Source organism: Phocoena phocoena, chromosome 4 (genome assembly GCF_963924675.1).
Source record: "Phocoena phocoena chromosome 4, mPhoPho1.1, whole genome shotgun sequence".
Taxonomy (NCBI): Eukaryota; Metazoa; Chordata; class Mammalia; order Artiodactyla; family Phocoenidae; genus Phocoena; species Phocoena phocoena.
The window spans coordinates 133,427,013-133,444,382 of NC_089222.1; the positions used below are offsets into that span (position 1 = coordinate 133,427,013).

Genomic DNA, 17,370 nt, shown 5'->3' on the forward strand with positions numbered 1-17,370 from the left:
TCCCAGCTCGGAGGGGGGCTCGCGGCGGCAGCCGGGGGAGCGCAGCGCGCAGCTCTCGCCCAATGGCGAGGTCTGTAAACAAAAGCGGGCCCCACGCGGGTCCCCAGCTGGGCGATGAGCGGAGCGGCGCAGCGCAGCAGCATCCGAGCGGCCGAGCCTGCAAGAGAGCTAGGCGGGACGGCGATCCGGCGCGGGGACCCGACGCACAGCCCCCAGGATCCCGCGCCCGGACGAGTCATTGTCTGCGCTCGCGCAGGAGGCCGCTTTAAATGTCCCCTCCCAGGTCTGCGGCGAGTCCCCGGCCCTGTGTGCCAACCCCCAGGCTCTCCGCCCCGTGAGTCGGGTCCCGAGCGTGACACGGATAGCCAAGGTGACCGCCCAGTCAGCGTCGCCGAAAACCCAGGCCTGGAGGTGCCCAAGTCAGGGACGGAGACACACACAGAGAGACACACGCAAGCACACGCACGCCCTCCCCGAAGTTGACAAAAATCAGCCGACAAATACAAAGTGCCGCCGCCGCCGCAGGTCAACGCTGACCTCCTGCTGCCGGGAAGACCGAATGCCAACGCCTGGACACTGTCACTTCCATTCGGCGCCAGGCACCTCACCTGGGAGCCACTGGCTCGTCTCCCTCCTGACTGCTCCCTCGAGCGAAGGATGTCTCCCCTTGCCTCCCCTCGCCAGCTCCCCACCTCCCAAGTGTGGGATCGCCAAAACAATACGAGTAAATCCCAATCGGGGGGAGCTAGGACCCGCCGGGAGCCCCAATGTGCCGGAGACTGGGGTCAGGACGTGCCCGTCACGGGCAGAGAGGCTCCGGGCGTCCTCACTGCCGTCCCTCGGGGCGGCTCCAGCCGGCCGGCCGGCAGTCCCCAGGCTCGCGGTACTCACCCGCGACGTTCGTCCCGGATCTCCGCCAGGGGGCCAGGGACAATGCGGGGCCGCGGGGCTCCGGGGGCTGCGGACACAGAGGCGTTCGCGGCGCTGCAGAGCTGCGCGCCCGACGGCGGCGGCGCTGCTCTGCCCGGCCTCGCTTCGGCCCCTTAGCCAGTCTGCCAATGGGAGCTGTCAGGGTGCCTCCGCCAGCCGCCTAGGGGGCGGGTCCGTGGAAGCCCGTGGGAAACCGAGTTCCGATTGGTCCGCCTGACAATCGCTCCGCCTCCGGACAGCCAATCAGAGACGGCGGACACATGAGCGGGGCGTTCGGAGTTGGGCTGGAGAGTGACAACAGGCGCACGCTGGGCACCCGGGCTGCATCCCCCCCCCGCGGCACGCGGCCGGAGAGGTTCCCCCGCCACGCACGCCGGGATTGCCTTCCCACTAGGCTCCGGCGGCGCGGCTTGGGGAGAGCAGGGGAAGGCAGCGGAGGCGCGGCGGCTAGGGAACAGCGAGGAAGCCCCTAACAAAGCAGCTCTGGGAGGGCCGAGCGGCCTCCGCCTCCTCCCGCAATAGGTCCGCGAAGCTGCCTGTCACTGTGCATAGGTGGAGGTGGCCAATGACGTAGAGAGAAGGAGCTCCAGTTGGCGCGCGCGCGCGCGCGGCTCGGTATCAGTGGGATTGGTCCGAGGTAAAGGATTTTCCTGCCACCTAAGGCGGAGAGGAAAGAACGGAGCGGGGGGAGGGGAAGAGCCAAAAAACGTTGTACCTGCGACACGTGGTCTGGCTTGGGAGGCGTGTGCCTGACTCTAGGGGGAGACAGGAACTTTTGGACGAGAAGAAAAAACCCTAAGGTAATCCCTTCCTGTGGATGCTGGGAGGTGTTAGACGCTAACCCAGCTCCAGGTAGGGCACGGTGGCCTTAACCGAGTCCTGGGGAGTCCAGGACTCACCGGGTTGACTCATCTTGCCCAGCAAGTACACTTGAAATCACAGGCTCACATTCACCTACTGAGCAGTATGCGACTCGGGCTAAATTCACACAGACCTGCCTCCTGGTCTCTTCTGTAAAATCCGGAAACGATGTTTGCCATTTACCTTTGGCGAGATTGTGAGGAAGAGGAAACCCGGACTCCGGCAGTAGAGACGCTAACGAAATCTCTTCCCCACACCCGTCAGTGCTTCCTCCTCGCCTTAAGAGCTTTGGACACCACCATTAAGAACAAAGGCTGGGGTGAATATTGACTACAACCTGATTCAGTGGGCCCAGTCGCCCTGAGGGAGGGAGGAGGCCTGTGCCCCTGGGGTTATCTGGCTGAAAACAAAAAGAATCCGCAAAAAGAAATGCCTGTGTCCTAGAGCATAAAACTCAACTGGAACACTGGAAGTCATCCTTGACCTCTCTTCCCTCCTCCTTCTCCCATCTCTTCTAGCCTCCTCCTAAATCCACGCCCTCTTCCCCAATGCTTTCTCCCCCAACCGCATCAAAGGTCTCCCATCTCTTTCCACCCCGGGCCTTGCCTCCTGAAATCTACTCTCCACACTTTCCACTTTGCAAAATCATCCTTCTAAACAGAAAAATCTCATTGTGCTGTCTCCCTTCTGGGTCTCCTCCTTTTGCCCAGAGCCCACCCCACTCCCCACCCCACCCTCATACTTTCCCTTCACTTGACTAATTCCCACCCATTCTCCAGATCCTAGCTTAACAGCCAGTGCACCCATGCAGCAGACTTTTGCTGAACTCCAACTGCAGCAAACAGTCTTGTAGATACTGGAAACCTGCCGAATCCAGTTAAGGTCAGGCACCCATATCTCCTACCCCCAGTCCTCCCACCAACCCCTGTATTAAAGGAGGCTGAAATTGCCAGTTAATTATGGTCTCCTCCACCAGCACAGCACTTCACTGGATCCAGATTCTTAGCTATTTTGCTCTCTGCTGTATCCCAGTGCCTAGCACCGTACCTGGCACATTTGGGGCTCTCAAAAATACTTCATCAATGAATTATAGAGGCGCAAAAAAAAAGAAGCAAGAGCTTTAAAGATCCGAAATGTTTCTAAAACATCAGTTTGAGAAGAATGGTTAGGATAGTAGATCTCAGAGTGATATGTCCACCAGGTCCCATAATGGGTATTGCAAGAATGTTGAGTGAAGTTTGAGAGATTTTCCAAAAGACACACTTTCAAAGAAAGACCTAATCTCAGCCAAGACCTTGCCCAAACTTCTCAATGGAGAGTCATTCCTTTGTGAAGCTTTTCATCCCCGGAGAAAGAGCAATTTCTTAACCTATTACAAGCCACCATCTTGGAAGGGGAATATATATATGAGAAACACACACACACACACACACGCCAACACCAAGACTATTGCATGTCAGAGAAAGCAATCTTTGTTTTATTATGCCTCTGATACTTGGGTTTCTGGTACAGCAGCTGAAATTATAATTAAATAATATAATGAGTATCTGTCACTTGTAACTCCCCTCCCCCCCAAAATTATTTCTTCTCTGCCTCACTGAGGTCTACTGCCATCATGGCCCTCCTGTTAAGGAGGTAACATGGTTGCAAGACAGCTTCAGATGAGTCCTCAGAGTGGCCATCTGATTGCCTTGGGCATAGCTCTTTCTGCTCCTAAGAAACCGGAAAAGCGGTGGAGAGGAAAAACCCTGGAGTTACACTGGCTGGTTTGAATCCAGGCTCCACCGCTTTCCAGCTCCAGAGCCTTGTGCAAGTTATTTAATCTTTTGTAAGCCTCGCTTTTTCATTCTGTAAAACAGGAGTAATACCACCTAATTCACAAGGATGTTGAAGGGATTAAAAAGAAGTCGCACAGCACATAGTATGCACTCATATAAGTTAGCTATTGGGCTTAGCTAAGTTAACTAAACTCTCTGACCCACAGTTTCCTAATTTTTTAAATTGGATAATAACATTTCATTAAGTGGTTGAAAACCATGAAGGAGACAGTAGAAGAGAAATGCTTAGCCCTGCCCATAAAGGGGAGATGGATACATAGGAAACCACCATTTGGGGCTTTTCGTCAATCGTTCTCTCCCTCAGCCCCACCTATATCAACACGTTAGGACTTTGCCTCTCGGAATCTGCTCAGGGCTGACTATGGGAGGGTTTGTTCCCACAATAATGGTGTCACCACTGAAGTTAATGAAATTAGACTGACCTAGCCTTTGGGTACATTTCTTGCCCTTGAAATCAAAAAAGCTATTACAGGTATCTGTACTGTTTCTTGTCCCTGCTCAGCACAGAAAGCTGCTGCTTCACACCGTGGCGAAGAGAATGGGGGGTGTTTTGATTAAAACACAGACAAATGCCATCTGGCGTCCCATCTCCTGAGGGCACCGTTGACATCTCAAAAGAACACAGCATTGGCAATAAAAAATTTTTTAAAAGTGGAGTTTTAAGGGTAGAATTAAGAGTTTAGGATAAAAGAACCCACAGAAGTTATATTTCTAGTTCATGACCCTAATTTCAACTACAAGTCAACATTTTTTTCCCCATCACTTACTGAAAGCCTCACTAAATACGGTCATAGCTAAGTCACAGAAAATGGCCTTTCTCACTATCTCGCCGTATCTAAACCACAGAGATAAGCCCACACCCTCCTCTCTAGGCAGCCCTGCAGCAGCCTCTGTTTCTACCTCCACCTTCCATTCAAACTGATGCTCCCAGAGGGCAGGGCTGTGGTCTCTTTCATTTCCTGCTGTAATCCTGCTGTGGTGTCTAGAACTGAGCCTGGCACAAAGTAATTGCTCAGTAAATATTTACAGAATGAACGAATTAGCCTCCTGTGTTTCCTAAAACGAGGACTTTAGCACTTATTTTCTTTTCTGTCATTTATTTGTGGATGACCTCTTTTTAAAAGGACATGAGGCAGCTTATTAAAAAGACACATATCTCACAACTTCCCTGGCAGTCCTGTGGTTAAGACTCTGTGCTTCCACTGCAGGCGGCACGGGTTTGATCCCTGGTTGGGGAACTAGGATCCTGCATGCCGTGTGGCGTGACAAAAAAAAAATTTTTTTAAATATATATTTGTCACAAAAGCACTTACTGGTTGAGTTATCATTTACTTGGGAACCCACCAAGAGAGAGGTGAGTGGTTTTCCAAAGCAGCTGTTGTGAGTTTGCTCTGACTCATCCTCAATCTCTTGCCAAGAACCCCCTTCACCTGACAGATTGCCTCAAAGATTAGTAGACAGTTTGAGTTAAAATCTAGAACAAGAAAGTTCTTGTTAGTCATATTTTACTGGCAGGGACCTCTGTTTTATATCTTCCTGAGCATTTCTCTAACCAATCAGCCAGGTCACGCATGAATACCAAGGCCCTGACAATAGGTTCAGAGAAAGTGGAATCTCTGCCTCGTGGTAAGCCATTCTTGGGATGGTTTCCTTTTGAGAATCACTCCTCTAGAGCTATGAGAAACAGCTGGAAGATGACTTCAAAACCTAACCTAGGGACTTCCCTGATAGCGTAGTGGTTAAGAATCCACCTGCCAATGCAGGGGACATGGGTTCGAGCCCTGGGCTGGGAAGATCCCACATGCCACGGAGCAACTAAGCCTGTGTGCCACAACTACTGAGCCCGCATGCCACAACTACTGAAGCCTGAGTGCCTAGAGCCCGTGCTCTGCAACAAGAGAAGCCACCACAATGAGAAGCCCGTGCACTGCAATGAAGAGTAGCGCCCTCTCGCCACAACTAAAGAATACCCACACGCAGCAACAAAGACCCAACACAGCCAAAAATAAATTAATTAATTAAATAAATTTATTGGAGGAAAAAAAAGGGGAGGGGAGGAAAGAAGGAAGGGAGGGAGGGAAGGAAGAAAACTTAAGGGGGCACAAATTGGGACTTCCCTGGCAGTCCAGTGGTTAAGACTCCACGCTTCCAGTGCAGGGGGCATGTGTTTGAGCCCTGATCAGGGAATTAAGATCCCACATGCCAGACAGAGTGGCCAAAAAATAAAAATAAATAAATAAATAATTTTAAAATACACATTGACTACAAAAAACAATAACACACACACACACACAGAAAAAGAGGCACAAATCAATAGGCCAGCGTTTCCATCTGGCCCCTAAGCTGACTCTCCCTCCGCTCCTTCCACCATATTGTTTCCTCCCTCCTTCCCCAATACCCAGGACCAGCTTCACGGGCATTCACCCGTGCACTCCCACAGGGTCCTGCACTCAGAATGGCCCTATACTTGGTTTATTGCTCTGTCAATGCTGCCTTTAAAAATCCTAAATTTTTTTTTTTTTTTTTTTGGCTGTGTTGGGTCTTCATTGCTGCACACAGGCTTTCTCTAGTTACGGCAAGCGGGGGCTACTCTTCATTGCGGTGCACAGGCTTCTCATTGCAGTGGATTCTCTTGTTGCTCTAGGCACGTGGGCTTCAGCTGCTGTGGCACGAAGACTCAGTTGTTATGGCACACAGGCTTCAGTAGTCGTGGCTCACAGGCTTCAGTAGTTGCGGCACGTGGGCTTCAGTAGTTGTGGCTCGCGGGCTCCAGAGCACAGTCTCAGTAGTTGTGGCGTACGGGTCTAGTTGCTCCGTGGCATGTGGGATCTTCCCGGACCAGGGCTCGAACCCATGTCCCCTGCATTGGCAAGCAAAAAATCCTAATTTTTGAACCACAAGCCTGCAATTTCCCTTTTGCTCTGGGCCCTACAAATTAAGTAGCCTGTCCCTTCTACACCCCTGCCACTCTGGGGTGTCTCACCCTTGGTCCTCCCTGACCCCCAGTTTGTACCTTTCCCAGAGCAGGCACTCAGTATAACTAAATTAAGGGGTTGAACATAAAGGTAAAGTAGCATTTGTCCTTTATATGCCAGAATGGATGGAGCATAGCCAGGTGTCATGCAGAGAGATGCCCTTGAGAGCTTTTAGATGAGGTGCAGCAATGAACACTCAGCTTACAAGGGGACACACTTGGATCTTCTCACTAGAGAGTTCCAAGAAGACGAGCCAGGACAGCCCAGGGGCCATGAAAATCCCAGAGGAGGATACACACTCCCATCCTGTGAGGGTTCATTTTATGTGTCAACTTGACGAGGGCATGAGGGTGGGGGGGATGTCCAAACATTTGGTCTAGGTATGTCTGTGAAGGTGTTTCTGGAGGAGGTTAATGTTTGAATCAGTAGATTGCCCTTGCTAATGTGAGGGGGCCTCACTCAGTCAGTTGAAGGCCTGAATAGAACCAGAAGGCTGACCATCCTGTGAGTAAGAGAGAATTCCTCCTGCCTGATGATGTGAACTGAGACATGAGTCTTTTTTTTTTTTTTCTGGCCCCACCACGCAGCTTGCGGGATCTTAGTTCCCCAACCAGGGATCGAACCTATACCCTCCACAGTGAAAGCACAGAGTCCTAACCACTGGACCACCAGGGAATTCCCTGAGACATGGGTTCCTTTCCTGCCTTCAGACTCAAACTGAAACACCAGTTCTTCTTGGGTCCCAGCCTGCAGGCCTTCAGACTGAAACTGACACCACCAGCTCTCCTGGGTCTCCAGCCTGCCAATTACAGATCTTGGGACTTCTCAGCTTCCATGATCACACGAGCCGGTTTCTTATAATAAATCTCTTCATATATCTATATAGATCTATATAAATATAGATATCTCCTACTGGTTTGTTTCTTTGGAGAACCCTAATACCCATTCCAGTAGTGTTCCTCACAACCATTCACCCATTCAGTGTTCGTCTATAGCCCGGCTACTCAAAGTGAGGTCCATGGGCCAGCAGCAACATCACCGCCCAGTGTCAGAAATGCAGGGTCTCGGGGAGGCCTTATCCCAGACACACTGAGTCTGAATCTACAGCCCAATAAACGCTCCAGGTGATTCATCGGCACGTAGTGTTGGGAAACACATCAGCCCTCTCGGAACACGCAAAGTCACCTGGGAGGAATGACAATATTAAAAACAACTTCTTAGTAAAGAATTTGTTTAACCAAGGCTCTCTTCCCTAAGGACAGATGTTAGGAGTGGGGTGAAAGAGCGTTCAGAAGAGGACTTGGGAAGGCAGGACACGTTCCCAGTCATGACAAACCTTCAGTTACAGAGAAAAGACCAAGGAAGCCTCAGTATGCAAACTAGCAGGCCAGACCAATACAAAGAAAGTCAAGGTCAGAGAGGACGGGCCAGGCAAATCAGGCCGCCTCACAGCCAAGGAACCCAGCACTGCCTCCCCCTTGTAACGTGCTTGGTTGCGTTTTATTTTCTGTTTTCACTGAAATGGCAGTTTGTGGAGAAACTCTCCCACTTGGCTGTGAACAGGCTCTGAGCAATGGCAGCACTTCTGCAGAGTTGGCAGGGACAGAGCTGTGGAATATTTCAGGGACTCCAAGGCAAGGGGACAGACAAACAACCGGGGTGGGGTGGGGGGAACCCTCATCAAAATGAGGAGAAAGAGTTGAGAATCAAAAACAATTACCAGAAAAACAAAACAAAACAAAAAAAACAATTACCAGGACAGGAACAGAATCACGGACATAGAGAACAGACTGGTGGTTGCCAAGGGGGAGGGGGGTGGGGGAGGGATGGAGTGGAAGATTGCGGTCAGCAGATGTAAGCTTTTATATATAGGATGGATAAACAGCAAGGTCCTACTGTACAGCACAGAGAACTATATTCAATATCCTAGGATAAACCATAATGGAAAAGAATATTTTTTAAAATGTATATATATGGATAACTGAATCACTTTGCCGTACAGCAGAAATTAACACAGCATTGTAAATCAACTATACGCCAATTAAATAAATAAAAAAAAATAAATGAAACAATTACCAGGAATGCATCCATGGGTCTCCAAGTGAAAACCAATCTGATTTTATTTTTTCCACCTCCACCGGCCCCAGCCTGATCTTTAATTCATCTACGTGGGAAAGAACAAAGCTCATCTTAAAACAAACTGTAACTACTGTATGGTGGTGAGTCTCTCGATGATTTACCAGATTGTAGCCTATTGGATTCTCTCTTCACTTAGTTCACAGGTGTGCTGCTGGCCCGGTGAGGGTGAGGGTGAGGGTGAGGGCCGGGCAGAGCCTTACCCACCCTTTCCCACGCCTCCAGCACCTGGGCAACATGGAAGAAACGGAACATGCCAGAGCACATGTCTGCAGCTCCGCCTGCCTCAGACCACACATTTATTCTCCATTCTACAGAAGTGTCCTCCTCCCTAGTCTCACAGAAGTGTATGGAGAAGCTTGGAACGTGGCCATGCAACCTCAGCACAACAGTCACTAGGCTTCAAGCGTAGGCACACCGGTGCAGTGGGGCCCCAGAAATCAACCTCTCCTCTCGAAATAAAGTGACAGCCCCATTTTTTCTCCATTCACGTGGAGGTGTTGCCCCTACACACACACACACACACACACACACACACACACACTGCCTAGAGAGGCAGTAGTTAAAAGCAAAGAGGCTAGTGGTTAAAAGCAAAGATTCTGCCCTAAGCCAAATCTTGCCTCTGTTCCTTCCCAGCTGTGTGACCTTGGACAAGTTACTTAGTGTCTCTGTGCTTAATTGCCCTTGTATTAGTCATCTTGGGCTGCCATAACAGAATGCTGTAGACTGGGTAACTTAAACATTTTCTTTAATTTAAAATAAATTAAAAAGGGACTTCCCTGGTGGTCCAGTGGTTAAGACTTCACCTTCCAGCGCAGGGGGTGTGGGTTCGATCCCTGGTCAGGGAGCTAAGGTCCCACTATGCCTTGTGGCCAGAAAAAGAAAACACAAAATAGAAGCAATATTGTAACAAATTCAATAAAGACTTTAAAAATGGTACACAACAAAAAAATCTTTTAAAAAATTAAAGAAATTCATTTTCCTTACAGTTCTGGAGCCTAGAAGTTCAAGATCAAGGTGCCGTCAGGGTTGGTTTCTGGTGAGACCTCTCCTGCTGGCTTGCAGACAGCTGCCTTCTCACTATGACCTCACATGGCCATTCCTCTGTGCGCACACTGAGAGAGAGCTCTGATGTCTCTTCCTCTTCTTATGAGGACACCAGCCCTATTGCACCAGGCCCCCACCCTTATGAGCTCATTTAACCTAAATTATCAGGACTTCCCTGGCAGTCCAGTGGTTAAGACTCCATGCTTGCAATGCAGAGGGCCCGGGTTTGATCCCTGGTCAGGAACTAAGATCCCACATGCTGCAACTAAGCACGCGTGCCACAACTACTGAGTCCGCGTGCCGTAACTAGAGAAGCCCGTGCGCGGCAACGAAGACCCAGCGCAGCCAAAATAAATAATTAATTTAAAAAATAACCTTAATTATCTCCCATAAGGCCTTATCTCCAAATAGCCACATTGGGGGTTAGGGCTTCAACATATGAATTGGGGCAGGGGCGCTATGGACAGACACAATTCAGTCCATCACAGCCCTCATCCTTAAAATGAGGCTCATGATATTGTCCCTCTCACAGGGATGTTATGAGATGCGGTGATATAGGAAAAACTTAGAACAGTACTCAGCCCATGTTGGGGACACTATGGATCCCTGACTGATTGACAAAAGGCTAGACTCTTTTTTGACAAGCTCACTAGGCATCTCTCCCTGGATACCCCAAAAGCTTCATGAACTTAACATGAGCATAATCTCATGGTGTCTACTTCACACCTTCCCCAAACAACAACAAACAAGTCCCACTAACCTCTTCTGTTTCCCAGGTCAGTTTCTGGCCTTACCATCTAAGGAAGTAGAGCCCAGGCTGGAAAAATGGGAAGCAGCTTGGACTGACCCTACCCCTTCCTCCTCTACTTCTACCTTCTACCCCTCTGTCACACACTCTCTGGAAAAGTCTCTCTGCTAAATATAGAACAAAGGCCTGGCACTTTTTCACCTGGCACTGAAGTCCCTTTCTGCCTTCCTGATTTCCCACAACATTCCTAACATTGACATGGGGTGACCCAAGGCTCCCCGAACAGCACCTTTTTTCTCCTTGGTCCTCTGCCTGGTCTACCACTTTCCATCCAAGTTCTCCTCTGTCTGGCGTGCTCCTGTTTTCTGTTCGAGGTCAGGCTGGCCCATCATCTCCTTTTTTTTTTTTTTTTTGCGGTACGTGGGCCTCTCACTGTTGTGGCCTCTCCCGTTGCAGAGCACAGGCTCCGGACGCGCAGGCTCAGAGGTCATGGCTCACGGGCCCAGCTGCTCCGCGGCATGTGGGATCTTCCTGGACCGGGGCACGAACCCATGTCCCCTGCATCAGCAGGCGGACCCTCAACCACTGCGCCACCAGGGAAGCTCCCATCATCTCCTTTGAGGGGCTCTCTTCTTCCTCATGTTTACTAATCACCTACGATGTGTGAGGCATTACATTATGCAGTTTCTTTTTTAAAATTATTTATTTATTTATTTATTTATTTATTTTTGGCTGTGTTGGGTCTTTGTTACTATGCGCAGGCTTTCTCTAGTTGTGGCTATCGGGGGCTACTCTTCATTGCAGTGCGCGGGCTTCTTATTGCAGTGGCTTCTCTTGTTGCAGAGCATGGGCTCTAGGCATGCGGGCTTCAGTAGTTGTGGCACGTGGGCTCAGTAGTTGTGGCTCGCGGGCTCTAGGGCACAGGCTTCAGTAGTTGTGGCTCACAGGCTCTACAGCGCAGGCTCAGTAGTTGTGGCACACGGGCTTAGTTGCTCCGCAGCTTGTGGGATCTTCCCGGACCAGGGCTCAAACCCGGGTCCCCTGCATTGGCAAGTGGATCCTTAACCTCTGTGCCACCAGGGTAGTCCCATTATGCAGTTTCTAATTCAATTTTTCATTTTATATTTACACCAACTTTCCAAAATATGTTCTATAGCTTCCATTTAAACCATAAAGAGACTGAGTAATTTGCCAAGGTCAGAGGGCCACTGCCTCATCCCCCCAGGCTGGATCTCCAGTTGCTTTCCTAGCCCTGGATTGCCTGGCCTCCCAAACGGAACCTGTCACTCCATCTTCGGAGCTGGTGCAGGCAGCCCACGGGTATGACACTTATAACATTGTATTCTAGGGAAGAGAGGACAGCTCTACCTGCTCCTACAGGGGACGGCTCCTTCATCCTCACGTTCCCGTGGCCCAGTCCAGTGTCTGCCCATAGGCAGAAGACTAGTCAATTTTGGAGGAATCCAACATGGGACACAGTGTCTGCAGGAATCCCGACTGGAAGACCTCATGTCCCATCCTGACCCACTGTCCCATCTTCTCAGAGAGTCTGTTGGTCCATTTAGTGTAGACTGGGATGGTCAACATTACCATACTTTTGGGGGGAGGTAAGGAATGCACACTGATTAGAGACAAGCCCTGATTTAACCAGCATTGAAAACTGCCTGCTCTGTGCTGTGTAATATCCGGGGCTGAAGACGGGGAGAAATGCAAAGGCGGAGAAGCCACGGCTTCCCCAGCCTTCCGAGGTGCACGGGGAAAGGGGCAAAGGGGTCAAGCTAGAATTGAATACTGCTGGCCAGGGTGGAAGGGCGGTGCCGAGCCTCTGGCAGGAGCCAGCATCGGGCTCCCACGCTGGCACCCGAGAGTTTCTGTCTGGGCTGCTGCTAAGTCACAACTGTGATGTCTCCAATGGGGTCCGAGAGTCTCGCTTTAGTACGTACTATATCCATTTGCTCAGGCTGCCCTAACAAGGCACTGCAGACTGGCTGGCTCACACAACAGAAACGGATTCTCTTGCTGTTCTGAAGGCTGGAACTCTGAGGTCAAGGTGTGGGCAGGGCTGAGACCTCTCTTTTTGGCTTGCAAGTGGCTGCCTTCTCACTGTGTCCCCACATGGTCTTTCCTCCACGTGCAAGCATCCCTGGTGTTCCCCGCTGTCCTAATCTCCTCTTCTTATAAGGATACCCGTCATATGGGATTAGGCCCCAGGCTAAGGACCCCCTTTTAGGGTAATCACCTTCTTAAAGGCCCCGTCTCCAAATACAGTCCCATTCTGAGGTACTAAGGGTTAGGACTTCAACACAGGAAGTTGGCGGGGGCGGGGGGGGGGGCACAATTCAGTCCATAGCAAGTATCAGCTCTCCACTACTTCTTTTTTTGGCCGCACCTCGCGACACATGAGATCTTAGTTCCCTGACCAGGGATCAAACCCGTGCCCCCTGCATTAGAAGCATGGAGTCTTTAACCACTGGACCGCCAGGGAAGTCCTGCCACCACCTCTTCTAACTGTGAAGAATAAATGCACAACAGCTGAGGATTTGTAATCAGCATCAAACCCTTTCCCCATCGTGTTTGGGTCAGTTTTCTTATCTGAGTAACTCTTTGTTGGATTGAATTGAATTCTTTGGTTGGTTACAAGGGTCACTGAAAAGGTATCTTCTCTCCTCAGAAGGCTTTCTTCTCTTCCTTTTGAAAAGGAGAGGGAAAATGTGTTACGGAGACATCTAAGTGTTTTCTTTTAAAAAGCCTGAGAGTGAAGGACAATAATGATTGTGGAGCTTTAGAATCAAAAAAGTGTAGGAGCCCCAGGGAGGGTGGGGGGAGTACCACGTCCAGGGCAGGAGGCAGAGACACTCCAGCTTGGGAAAAGCACCCTTTTCTCACAGCGTTCCGAATATTCTGAATTATTGCATGTCTGTGACTCAGCTCTGTCTATAGGTGCCTTTCAATAGCTGCATTATTCATCCCGCTCAGCATTTACATTTTTTTTTCTTTTTATCCTTCTAAAACAAGTGTTGCTTTTATCGTCTCAAAGCTTGTGGTATGTAGAAAGCAACATCCCAGGCTCTTAGAATCCCTGTTATTGCAAATGATTCTCTTTGATTGATCAAACCCCTGCGTTCTAACATATAAATTAGTAACTGAAAAACATTATAAATTGCAGCTTCCCAGGCATTTTTCCCCATGAATTCATTTATCACACCTATATTATCTGGGGACAGCTGATGGAAATATAAAAGGCTCACAACCATTTTTCCACTATTCGCTACTCCAAGATAATTCCTTATTGGAAATAAAGAGCTTGGACATTGTTGTAAATCATTTCTAAAAGCCAGCTAATAAAGGACAAAATAATCCCTCCTGGTCAAAAAAAAAGTGTTTCATGTAATAAACACTAGTTTTTATCCCAAAGAAAAAATGTGTACAAAACAGGACTAACTGGTACTTTGTAGAAGTGGGTCACGTGGAACAAAATATCTGAGCAAAAAACAGCTGTGTACCTTGATGGTATCAATATTATTTTAAAAACTAAGTAAGAAGTTTCGTAAGTGAATTCTGTTTCTACTTGACTGACCTTCTACATTACTTTCCTACTGCTGCCGTAACAAATTACTACAAACTTAGTGAAACAACACAAATGTACTACCTGGAGGTCAGAAGTCTGAAACGGGACTCACGGGGCTAAAATCAGGGTGTGGGCAGGGCTGCATTCCTTTCTCGAGACTCTCAGGGAGAATCTGTTTTCTTCCCTTTTCCAGTTTGTCGAGGCTGCCCATATTCCTTGGCGCATGGGTCCCTTCCACCTTCAAAGCCAGCTCTGGCCAATGGCATCTTTCTCATGCTGCGTCACTCTGACACTGCGTCTATGCTGCCTCCTGCACAGACTTTTAAGGACCCTCGTGATTATATTGTGCCCACCTGGATAATCCAGGATAATCTCCCCATTCCAAAGTCAGCTGATCAGCAGCCTCATTCCATGTGCAATCTTAGCTCCTCCTTGCCATGTAACATAACATAGTCACAAATTCTAGGGATTAGATAATGGACATCTTTGGAGGCCTTTATTCTTCCTACTACACCCACTTCATGGGAAATAATGAAAATAAGGGGCATTTCAGGAGCCGTGCTCAAGTTTGTTTTTTTTTTAAACAAGAAGTTTATTTAAATAACAAGACGCTTGACTTGAAGGGAAAACTACCTAGCACTCATTTCTTTTAGAGTAGTTTATCCCTACTTAAAGACAGGTTGCCCTACATGTAACAGCTACGTTCAAAAAAATTATAAAATTGTCCTTGGTCTTACAATGATAAATGAAAAACATTAAAATTCTCCAGTCGAACAAGGTTTGCAAGAATTTTTATGTTGTTCTTTTTTTGTTGTTGTTTTTTCCCCGGTACGCAGGCCTCTCACTGTTGTGGCCTCTCCCGTTGTGGAGCACAGGCTCCGGACGCGCAGGCTCAGCGGCCATGGCTCACGGGCCCAGCCGCTCCGCGGCATGTGGGATCTTCCCGGACCGGGGCACGAACCCGCGTCCCCTGCATCGGCAGGCGGACTCTCAACCACTGCGCCACCAGGGAAGCCCTATGTTGTTCTTTTTTTGTTAAACAGTGAGAGCAAAATAACTTACTGGAATATAAAGATAAGAGCTGATGAGCATACCACTAATGGAGAAAAGGGGGTATCTTCACAGAACCAGTATTTTTCCCCATCCCATCTCCATTTGATGTCGATCGAAACATACCGTTGGCCATTTAGTTAAAAAAAAATGCAGTATGCTTGTGCACATACACCAGTTCCTTTAGGTACAATAAAGGAATGAGGAAGGGGAAAATGAAAGAATAGAGAAACTATACTGTAGTAGTCAGGATGTGGTGGAACCAAATTACGGTTTTCTAATTGAGAATGTCTTCTTGGTCCGGAGGAACAGAACTCTGGCGTAAAGTAGCAGGTTCCCTTTTTAGTAGACACCTTCTGCTGCTGCTGAAACACGTCAATTGTATCTTTATCCTCCATTTCCAACTGTGCAGGTGTGTCTGTTTCATTGATTGGCTGCCCATCAAACCGGAATCTGATCGGCCTGATTGACAAACCCTGTCGTTCACAATAGGCTTTCATTCGTTTACTAAGTGGTGTATGCCTCTTACTCTTCAACTGCACCACGGAACCATCCTGCCCCGCCACCTTCAAATTAATACGATCGTTGTTCTCAGTCTTGACTCCTTCCTCGGGCTTTTCCTCGGCCACGGCCATGGCAAGCGCAGGAGTCTCCCCTGCGGACGCTTCCCAAAAGAGGGACGAGGTCCGCACCGAACGAGCACACAAGCAGCACCGAGAGCCGCAGAAGAGGGAGGCGGCAGCGGTGGAGGAGGGAGAGCGCGTTTACTTTTATTTATTATAAAAGAATTGTTAGATTTTATTTTTCCCTATTACTCTGTTTTTAACTTTTTTAATTGCCTATTTTTATTTTGAATATTTTGACATTTTCTTACTGGTTTATAAGGGTATTTTTCCCTATTACTCTTAAACTCAGCTTTATCAAGTAACAGGCCAAACTTCTAGAATAACAGCTCTTTCCCAGGCTGTAACCCTTTCAGAAAGGAGACCAAATTTATCATATACCATGGTTTCAGGATGTTTCCACCCCAGAATGCTAAACCAGTTACACAATCGTATCTTCCTAGGTCTCAAAATCAAAATAGTATGTACCATTTCTTTCCTTCCCTTGCTAAATGCATTCCCTTTTTCCTAAAGGGTTTGTTACTAAGAGAAATTTGAGTATCATCCTTTCCAAGAAACCCGTCTACCAGTTCGAATTCTTCGCTCAGAATAAGGACCCCCTTATTCAAGAAAAAAATTTAGAAATATTTGGAACTAACTGTTCTCAGCTTTGGACAGATTAAATTGGTTTTACTCTATACCTGACTTAGCTTTGCTTTCATCCACACTTCCTGTTTGCAAAAGTCAAACCCGGTCTTTAAAACTCTTGCACTTTCCACTATGACTTGGAGAGGATGGGGGGCTGGGGAAGAGAGCCGGCTTGTTTTGTAGTGGGAGAGTCTGAAAAGGGTAGAGGTTTACTTTTGAGGTCATTAAGTGGGAAGACGGCAAATGTTCTTCTTGTTCTGATCCTGAAAACACGTGCAGGCCAAGACCAGAAGATTCTGGTCCTGAAATGATACTATATTACAACATTGTCTTAAGTACCTTCAGAATTTATATTACTCCTTAATTTCTTTCACCTGAGCTTGGGTTCACAGGTAGACACTGTAAAAGAGGTAGTGAGTGGAGCTGAGGAGGAAACAATATGTATTTAATATTTAATTATAAATAAATAAATTTATTCAATAATTTTATTTATTAAATAAATCCATTTAATTATTAAATTAAGTTAATGATTACATTATTAAATAAATTAAATTGATAATTTATTATTTATAAAATAAAATTATTAAATAAATATTTAATATTTATTTAATAGCAGCCCTGGGAAAATATGTAATAGCTGTCATCCCGATCTCAGTTGATATTTAACTATTCCCCTTGAATCTGCAAATGTAATAGGGGAACGTGATCATTTTCCTTCTCATTCTCATCTGCTTGGACCCTCTCTCCTATGATATCCACCCCAGTATCGTTATTACTATTCATAAAAATGAATAGTCCTTCCAAAGATGCTATATAAAATAAACCCTTCCAAGGTGGGCTGTTTAGACTTAGAAGAGAAAGGTTCAAGTGAGTAACTTTATTCATATAGTCATCAGGCAAAAGAAGCAAAATTCCCAGCACCCCCAACCGGTGCCTTTTTCTCCCTGAACCTGGTTTATTTAAATGA

General features: G+C 47.9%; 1 pseudogene; it reads right to left on the reverse strand.

Annotated features, from left to right (window-relative positions):
* Positions 1-1,469: 1,469 nt before the first annotated feature.
* On the reverse strand, positions 1,470-15,788 carry LOC136122105 (small ubiquitin-related modifier 2 pseudogene; annotated as a pseudogene).
* Positions 15,789-17,370: the final 1,582 nt, after the last annotated feature.